We start from the raw sequence: 10,258 nt of genomic DNA, 5'->3' as shown, positions 1-10,258 counted from the left end.
TGGTAAGGCTGGCTATCAAATCTCCTCGGAAGTCATGCCTTCGGTGATTTTAAGACCTCACTGGGTCCATAAAGACTCATCACTTCTTAATAGCACCATTTAACCTTTAACCTCTGACTTTTGGAGATCTTTGAGCTCTAAACTGGAAGCTAAATATTTGGTGGGGCAGAGCCTTTAATCCTAGCATTCTTAAGAAGCTGAGCCAGGAAGACTGCAAGTTCAAGACCCACCTGAGACCTTGACTCAAAAACAAGCAAACCAAAAAGAAATAAGCCATAGCAATTTGTAAACTCTCTTATGAATCTCTGTTATTATTCTGTTACTAGTATTTCATTATGTGAATCGCCCTAGATTTGGGTGTCAAGGGTCCTGTTCAGCTGCATATCTCCAGTCTGTGGATATGGCCCATTACTTTCTGAAGATTTTGTGGTTGGACTGGATGTCCAAGGTTCACCTCTTTTCCATTTGCTGGTCTGTATTGTTTCTAGGGAGGTCAGAGTCTTAGTTGGAGCATGGCAGTTACCAAGCAGCATCACTTTATGTCTTTACTTCACACTCCTATTTTCTGGCTGTCTATGTTAGTGTTATTTGTTTTGAACAATTAAACCTTACACTTTTCTGAGTTGTGTAGAGTTATACTTATGCATATAAGGAATGGCAAGGAGTGTTAAAGTCAGTGTTTATGTTGTGTCCTTTCCTTATTTTTTGGGTAGGACTATTTATTTATTTTATTTAGTTTTTCGAGACAGATAGGACCTTTTAAAAACTAGATGGCCTATTTGTTCATTAGTCCTTCCATCTTGTCCTTTCCTTTCGGCTGTGTTCTGTCCCCTTAAACTGGTGGTTAATTAGCATGTTAGTCTGCATCTATTGAAGTAATGTAAATGTAGTATGCTTCAGCAGTTGGCTGACTTGTTTTGGTTCTATGGTTGCAGATTCATCCGTAGCCCAAGTTGTTTTTCTGTTAACACTTCAGGGCTTGTCCCACTTGCTAGGTTGAAAAAGTCAGGATGTCTGTGTCTGCACGTGTTTCTCAGAGAAGCAGGCCCTGCATTGCCATCTCGCCTTATTGCCGGCATTGTTATATCTTCTGTTTTCCCTGGGATTATAGAAGCTCGGCTGGCTCGGAGGGTGTTACAGCAGGCCTCTGGGAAAACTCAGAAGTTAAGGAGGCCTATAAGGAAGGCCACTGTGAAAGTATGTACCCAGATGCAGTATCACCTTGTTCTGCTTCTCATGACCGCATCCTTCTGCATGCCTCCCTTGTTCATAGGGGATCAGGGCTCTCTGATTCTAGACATTAATTTTTAATAGTACTATGATGATTATAGAAGGTTCTGTTCTTTTTCTTCCTGTTGAACCTGTGAGTTTAGCTCAAGCAGAGATGAACAGATTCCCCTTGGCTAAAAGTGCACTTTATGCCTGAAACTGTAGACAAGCCTCATTGGCTAGTTGATTTCTACCTCAGGTAGATATAGGTCTACAGTCCCTGTGTCTAACACTTTTGTTTTTCAGTCAGATATGAAAAACCTTTGCTGACAGAGGGTGGGAACCCTGTGTATCCCCTTCAATGCAGCATAGTCCAGGCAGTGAATGTGGGAAACAAAGAGGAGAATGGCTTGGTATTCAGAGCCTCAACCCCACATAAAAAATAGGCAGGTATCTGCTTATAATGCCAGCACTTGAAGAGACAGAGTTTCTATATCTAGCTAGATTAGCTCAATTGGTGAGCTCAACTAGAGACCCTGCCTCAGTAAGTAAAGTAGAATACAGTTCATTGAGGAAGACATCTAGCTTCTCCACCTCTTCAGTGCTGGATTTATAGCCAGTTCTGCCAATAACAGAGACTAACACTTAGTCTCAGGTATGGCTCATTTCCCTGGATGACCAGCCAATATCCCTTTGGTGCACTATATTGATGACATTATATTGATTGGACTACGTAAGCAGGAGGCACTAACCACTTTGGACTTGTTGGGAACACATATGCTCAGAGGATGGGAAATAAATCCAACCAAAATTTAAGGGAATTGTACCTCAATGAAATCCTTGGGAGTCTAGTGATATGGGGCATGCAGAGATATTTCTCTTAGGTGAGCGATATTTATCTTTACTGCACCTAGTCCCTGCAATTTGAGTGGTTGGCTGAAGTGTTTGTCAAAAATGGCCTACTGAAAAGGAATTGGAGATGCCTGATGTCCCTTGGCTTAGTGTCGACGAAGGGATTGTAAGGCTCAGGGAAACTGCAATGAATGCTAGAGCAGGTACACTGTATAAAACGATGTCCTCCACAGTGGGAAGGCCCAGAAGACAAGCCCTTCACTAATCCTGTAAGATGCAAAATGTGGAGAGGAGCACCGGCACATTTGAAGAGCTTCGTCGTCCTTTTTCTTGTGCCAGACTATAGGCTGGCTGGAGATGCTGCTGCTCAGTTGAATGAATTAAATGCTGAGGTGTAATTGGGCCCAAGGCAGCAGTGAGTTGTGAAAGGCGAGCTGATTGTAGATGCCACAATGGGCAGCCCAGACCAAACAATGTCTGACCTTGAGTGATGGCCAACCCGTAATGGTCAGGACAGGCAAAGTGAACTCTGAGGTGGCATCACTCATCTGGACCTTTGGTACTGTAATCAGGCATGGTGTTTCCAGGCATGAGATAGATAACAAGCCTGTGGAAGTTTTGTTTGATCTGAATAAGTGAAAAAAATTCTCAAACAAGTAAAAGAAAGGCCACATTGGATCATGGCAAAGGAAGTCTTGGCCTGTGAACCAATTTGACCAGACTGAACCAATTTCCAATCTTGAGTCAGTTTGCAGACCCAGAACCCCTTAAATGTAGGGATGCTCAGATTCCCTTGAGGAAGGACCTTGATAAAGTAACTAAAAGTTTTACTGTTAGCCTTTCTCCAGTCTTTGTCCAGAGAGATCTATGTATGGCCTTTGAAAGGCGTAGCTGTACACTGGGGAGAAAGGAAACTATTAGACTTTCCAGAGTCTACTGGATACTGGTTGTGAATTGACAGTGATTCTGGGAGATCCCAAGAAACACTGTGGCCTCCAGTTAAAGAAGGTAGGGGCTTATGGAGGCCAGGTGATTAATGGAGTTTTGGCTGAAGTCTGACTCACAGTAGGTCTAGTGGGTCCCTGAATTCATCCTGTGGTTATTTCCCTAGTCCCAGAATGTATAACTGGGATAGATAGACTTAGAAGTTGGCAGAATCCTCTCATTGGTTCCCTGACCTGTGGAGTGAGGGCTGGTATGGTTGAGAAGGCTAGATGGAAATCTTTAGAGTTGCCTTTGCCAGGGAAAATAGTGAATGAAAAACAGTATTGCATCCCTGGAAGAGTCGCAGAAATGAGTGCAAATTGTCCCATTGAAAGATAGTTCTTGCTGGGCAGTGGTGGCGCATGCCTTTAATCCCAGCACTTGGGAGGCAGAGGCAGACGGATTTCTGAGTTCGAGGCCAGCCTGGTCTACAGAGTGAGTTCCAGGACAGCCAGGGCTACACAGAGAAACCCTGTCTCGAAAAAAAACAACCAAAAAGAAAGAAAGAAAGAAAGAAAGACAGTTCTTGGCCTGCTGTTGGGTTTTTTTGTGGAAATTGAACATTTGACGACTGGCCACCAAGATACCATGTGACCTGAGCTGCCATCATGAGCTCAGTGTTATCTGACCCCAAGTCATAAAGTAGGACATGCACAGCAGCAATCTGTTATCAAGTGGAAGTGACTAAGCCTGACCAGATTCTGAAGGTACAAGCAAGCTGCGTGAAGTTGCCCAAAGACCTATGGTTTCTACTCCCATTACAATTCTGTCTGTTACCAAGTGTGTACTTAAAGCCTCATGGTGTATTATGACCTGTTGACTGAGGAAAGGAAGACTAGGGCCTGCCAACTTGTGGTTCTCCATACTGTGCAAGCACCACCCAAAAGTGCACAGCTACAGCATTACAACCCGTTTCTGAGACAACCCTAAAAGACACTGGTGAAGGGAAATCTTCACAGTGGGCAGAGCTTCAGGTGGTACACATGGTTATGTATTTTGCTTGGAATTAGAATGCCCAGATGTGTAATTGTTCACTAATACATGGGGCTGTAGTCAATAGATTGGCTGGATGGTTAGGGACTTGGGAAGACCATGGTTAGAAAATTGAGAAAGACATCTGGGAAAGAAATATGTGACTAGATCTCCCCATATGGGCAGAGGATTTTGATATTTGTGTCTCTAGTTGTACGGGTCCCATGTCACTGCTCATCAAAAGCTGATGATTCAGCTGAGGAGGAGGTCAGTAATCAAGGAGATAGGATGAACGTTCTGTGGACAGTCACTCTTTCCCCAGCCATCCCTGTCATTGTCCAGTGGGCCCATGAACAAAGTAGCCTTGGTGCCACAGGTGTGGGCTTGACAACATGGACTTCCACTCACTAGGCTACAGCTGTGCTGAGTGCCAGATCTGCCAACAGCAGAGACCAACACTGAGCCCCAGATATTTCACTGTTTCCTAGGTGACCAACAAATGACCTGGTGAGAAGTTGACTATATTTGACTTCCTCTGTGCAATTGACAATGTTTTGTTCTTGTTGGAGTAGACGCTTATTCTACTTCTGTATTACCTTCCTTGCATGTAATGCTACAACCAAAAAGACCATTGGTGGACTTATAGAATGCCTTATCCACCATATGGTATTCAGTACAGTACTTCCTTTGACCAAGGAACTCACTTCACAGCCAGAGAAGTGTGGCAGTGGGCCACATGATTATGGAATCCACTGATATTACATGTTCTCCACCATCCAGAAGCAGCTGGCCTGGTAGAAAGTTGGAACGGCCCTTTGGAGACAGTTATAGCACTAATTAGGCACAACTTGAAGGGATGGGGTAGGGTTCATCAGAAGGTGGTGTATGTTTTATATCAGCATCCAACATATGACAGTATTTCTCTTATAACCAGGATCTTTGGGGTCCAGGAATCAAGGGATCGAAAAGTGAATAGTTCCGCTCAATGTCTCTTCTAATGACTCCTTAGGAAATGTTTTGCTTCTTCTTCCCAGGACCTTAAGTTCTGCTGGCCTAGAAGTTTCCAGAGGGAGGAATACTCTTGCCTCACAATAAACATATCATTGAACTGGAAGCTCAGAGTTCCCCTGGCTAGTTTGGGCTTCTGATGCCCTTACGGGAACAGGCTAAGGCAGTAGCAACAGTGTGAGGAATGGTGACTGATCAGATTAGTAAGGAGAAATTGAATTGCTTCTCCACAGTGAAGATAAGAAAGATTAGGTTTGGAGTGCAGGACATCCTTTAGGGTCATCTCTTGGTGCTACCATGTCCTGTGATTGAAGTCAATGGGAATTGAACCTAATTCAAACAGGATGATTAAGGGCACAGACTCTTCAGGAATGAAAGTGCAGGTCATTTCTCTAGGGAAAGACCTGTTGTGCTTGCTAAGGTTGGAGGAATTACAGAATGGGTTTTAGGGCAAGGTGAATGTAAGTATCCACCAAATAATTGACATGAGTGTTTCTGTTGTATTTTGTTAAGGATGTGTTTGTGCAGATAGTTGTTTTCTTTGATTTCTTAATAATATAATGCAAAATAAATTAGTATATCAGTGGTTATCATATTTAAGTTTGAGATACTAAAAGAATGCTCCTCAAGGGACATTGCCACCTAACCTAAATGTATAATTGCAGGTATACAAGGGATGGTTATATCACGTTAGACATAATTGTGACCCGGTTATTGTTTTCACTTGGAAGTTAAGTGTGACATAAGGAGATATGATTCTGTGTTATACTGACAAGGAGTGGTCTGGTCTTGTGATTGCTATTCTTGGCTGTCAACTTGGCTACATGCAGAATTAAATAACTAAAATATAAATGGCTGAGCACATTAATTAAATCTTCTGAAGTGGGTAGACCCACATCTAATCTGGATCTTTGACGTAGAAAGTTACAGCTTTAATCTAGATCTTTTAGGTGGGAAAATCCACGTTTAATCTGGGCCACACCTGCTGTCAGCTTGTATAAGGACATAGAGGAAGGAAGCTGTCTTGCTAGCTTTGCCTGCTTGCTCCCAATTTCACTGCAAGTGCATGTCTTCACTGGCATTAGAGTTACACCTTTGGGATTCTGTCATACACTGAAGGCTGAGACATCCAGTCTTGTGGACTGAACACATGCTGGGTTTCTGGACCTTCTGTTGTGTTAGAATAGCTGGATCACATCATGTAAGCTATTCTAATAAATCCCACTTATATTATGTATACAATCATATTCATTCTATCAGTTCTGTCCCTAGAGAACCCTGATTAACACAACACCAAAAACACAAGCAACTCAAGTGTAAGAAGTGACATAATAATAGACTGTACTTTGAGAGTTAAAGTTCTGTATGTCAAAATATACTCTGAAGAAAAGTCCAACCCATAGAATAGGCCAAAATTATTTGGAAACTTTTATCTTCTGACAAGAAATTGGTCTGGCCTGGTGGTGGTACGCGCTTTTTATCCCAGCACTTGGGAGGCAGAGGCAGGTAGATTTCTGAGTTTGAGGCCAGCCTGGTCTACAGAGTGAGTTCCAGGACAGCCAGGGCTACACAGAGAAACCCTGTCTCGAAAAACCAGAAAAAAAAAAAAAAAAAGAAATTGGTCTCTGTATTACATGAAGAAGTATTATAATTCAATACCGGTGACACAGTCACCCTTTCTGTCTGCACCGTGTGACTGTAGTACCTTTGGAGCTTGGGAGAGGGTGTCAGATCCCCTGCCTGAGACTGGAGTTACATATGGTTCTGGGCCACCAGGTACGTGGGGTCTTACGTGGACTGTTTGTAAGAACAGCAGATTTTCTTACCTTCTAGGCCGTATCTCATGCCCTATCAAGTAGTGCTCTTAGCCTCTGAGCCCTCGAGCCTCAAAGGAACTATGGGGGGGATAAAGATCTACTTTTACTTTTTTGGTTTTTTGAGACAGGGTTTCTCTGTGTAGCCCTGGCTGTCCTGGAACTCACTCTGTAGACCAGGCTGGCCTCGAACTCAGAAATCCGCCTGCCTCTGCCTCCCAAGTGCTGGGATTAAAGGCGCGTGCCACCACCGCCCGGCTACTTTTTTTTTTATTACTGTTTTAAATTTTTTTTTTTTTGTTTATTTTATCTATGTGTGATTACTCAGCTGCATGTACACCTTCGTGGCAGAAGAGCCCATCAGATCCCATGTGGTTGCTGGGAATTGAACTCAGGACCTCTGGAAGAGCAGCCAGTGCTCATAAGTGCTAAGCTAACTCTCCAGCCCCTATTTTTATTTTTTATTCATCTTTGTGTGTATGTATTTTAATATCATGTGTGGGTGGCTGCCCAAAGAAGCTGGAAGAGGGCCTTGAACTAGAATTACAGGTGGTTTTGAACTGTAGGTTCTAAGAATCGAACTTAGTCCTCTGGAAGAACAGTAAATGCTTTTAACTGCTAAACAGTCCTTCCGCTCGTGTGAGTCTAGGATTTCAATAGACATTCCTTTAATGATGATATGCAAACAGCCAGATGAACAAATGCTCAACAGAAGTACAAATCAGCCAAATTACAGTACTACCTCAGACATTAAGTTGTTTGATATTGAAGAAACAATGTGTAGTGATTAGGTCATTAGAACCCTTGTGCACTGCAGTTAGGGTGTAAATAACACGTCTACTGTGGAGAACGGTGTAGCACTTCCTTCCAGTTAGATATGCGTGACTGTGGGTCCTGTAGCTTTTACTCTGATATGTACTTTAAACAGTTGAAATCAGGGATTCAGGCAGATAATTGCACATCTACATTCACGTCAGTGTTATCATTGTAGCCAGAAGGTGGCAACCACCGAGGTGTCCATCAGTGTATGAGTGGGGAAACAAATGTAGCCTGTGCATACAGCAGAATAGTGCTCATTTTAAATGGGAAGAAAGTTTGCAGTATGGTTGATGGATGAACCTGGAGGACAGTAAGTGGAACAAGCCAGTTTCCCAAGGACAAATCATGATTCCATTCATGTAGGATGTCTTTAGTAGTCGAAGTCAGAAGACAGTACAATACTAGATGTCATTGACTAAGGAATTGGAGATTACAGAGTTGGTGTTTAGTGGGAACAGAGTTGAGTTTCACAAGATGTAAAGAGCTGTGGAGATGAATGTGGGGACGGTTCTTCAAAATCAGGAACATGTTTAGTGTCAGTGGACTGTCCAGCTGATGAGTAAGATGCCAAGGTCTGTGTTGGCTTAATTAGAATGCCTTATGAATTTGAATCTGTGTTTCCTCAGTTCATGGACTGTTTAAGAACAATTAGGAGGGGTGGCCTTTATGGGGGAGGTAATGTCATTCAGGGTAGGCTTTGAGGTTTCAAAAGCTCACACCAGGCCCAGTGTCTGTCTCTGTCTCTCTTTGTCTCTCTCATTAGTAAGGCCTCAATTAAATGCTTTCTTTTATAAGTTGCCTAGGTCATGATGTCTCTTTTACAGCAATAGTAAGTATAAATAAGACATGTTTTATGCTATATATTTCTTGAACCCAACCCCTAAAAAGAGAACTAATTCCAAGTGGACATTCTGGATTATTACTATACTGCAGTGGAACATTGAGGGAGAAACTCCGCTGTACCATGTGGCCCCTCATCTTTGGACATTTACAGATGGGAAGTTGTGCATTTGCCTGTGCACTTGGGTGTTCGGTCTCAGTGTGTATTGTTGGGGGCCAGAGAGGCCTGGAGTATCTGTAGGCTTGTCATACTGACAAGAGGAAGGTGGAGTTAATTTTGTACTTTGTGGCTTGTTTCCAGGGATAAGGCCAGCTCTGGCATAAATCTGGTTTGAGGCAGCACATCTCTTGAAGGCTGCAATAGCGGCTGTGGTGGTCATAGGGACAGTTTTCCTGTGCACCTAGCTTCTCTTCCCCTCACATCTTGTTGCCCTGTCTACTTTCTGGAACCTGGAACAGCTTGCTTGCCTGCCTGCCTTCCTGCCTGCCTGCCTTCTTGCCTTCTTCCTCTTCCTCCTTTTCCTCTTAAAAACCCCAAAACTTTATCATTGTGTATATGTGATGTGGAGAGTACATGGCTTGCCACAGTGTGCATATGGAAGCTGAAGGAAAACTTTGTGGGGTTGGTTTTCCCCTTCACCTTTACCTGGGTTCTAGGTATTAAACCCAGGTCATCAGGCTTCTAGAGCAAACACTTACCTGTTGAGCCTTGCCCCCACCCCACACCTCCACAGTGACTGCATTTCATACCCTAACCTTTCTGTTAGCCTTCCTTGCTTGTGCTTGGTATATCTTAAAGTGCTCTGGAGGCACTGGCTATTGTCATGAGTTCCTTTACTGTCTTACTTTTCTATTGCTGTCACACAATACCATGACCAAGATAACGTATCAGTTAGAGTTTATTTTGGGTTTACAGTTCCGATCGTGACAGGGAGCATGGCCATAGACAAAAATAACAGTGCAGTAGCTGAGAACTCACATCTTGGTCTACAAACAAGAAGTAGAGAGCATGTGCTGAGGATGGTGCAGTGGGATGGCTTGGAGTCTGAAATTTTTTAAATTTGTTCCCATTGACAGATCTCCTCCAACAAGGTTACCTCTTAATACTCAAATTGCCACTAATTAGGAACCAAATATTCAAATGTATCAGGACGTATGGGGGATATCTCAGTCAGACCACCATACTGGCATCCTGTTTGAATGCTCTTGGGTACGAGACAGCATCCCTTGAGTTCTTTCTATATTGCCTGTGTTCATAATGATTTTCCTCTCCTGCCCCTTCTAGTCTTGATCCCAGTCGTCTGACTCTGGGCCTGTACCCCCGCCACCTGGGTACTGTGAAGGCCTCTCTTGGAACATGGCAGCAGCATCCCCCCTTCCTCCCTTTATTTTCCTTCAGCCACCTATTTATAAATGCCCAGGTGGTTGATAGATCCTATCACAGTGCCCTGGTCTGTTACATTAATTATCACAGGTCACTGTGATGAGAAGACATTTCTGAGAAGATCAGACAATACTGAGAAAGTATTTATAGTTACCTCTTTTGTCCATGAGAGACAGAGACAGGCTCCCTGTAACCTTTTCTTAGTGTGGAGTTGTTGGATATGGAAATGGTGTGGCAAGCATTGTCACATGACCCACTCATTTTCAATAGTTCATACTTGTGCATATTCTCCATTCTTTCTTTTCCTTTGTTTTAGAATCAAACATGTATTTCCCCAGGCCTCCAGTGGACATGTACTTTCCCCAGGCCTCCAGTG

The 10,258-nt window shown here is 43.3% G+C and overlaps 1 protein-coding gene across 6 annotated transcripts in view; it reads left to right on the top strand.

Annotated features, from left to right (window-relative positions):
• The window catches only part of Ehmt1 (euchromatic histone lysine methyltransferase 1), a 134,817-nt gene that overhangs the window by 53,772 nt on the left and 70,787 nt on the right, over nt 1-10,258 (top strand). The gene's annotated exons all lie outside the window — the stretch shown is intronic.

Source organism: Grammomys surdaster, unplaced genomic scaffold (assembly GCF_004785775.1).
Source record: "Grammomys surdaster isolate TR1022 unplaced genomic scaffold, NIH_TR_1.0 219, whole genome shotgun sequence".
NCBI classification, from domain to species: domain Eukaryota; kingdom Metazoa; phylum Chordata; class Mammalia; order Rodentia; family Muridae; genus Grammomys; species Grammomys surdaster.
The sequence above is the reverse complement of the archived record's forward strand: the minus strand, read 5'-3'. Positions and strand labels throughout refer to the sequence as shown.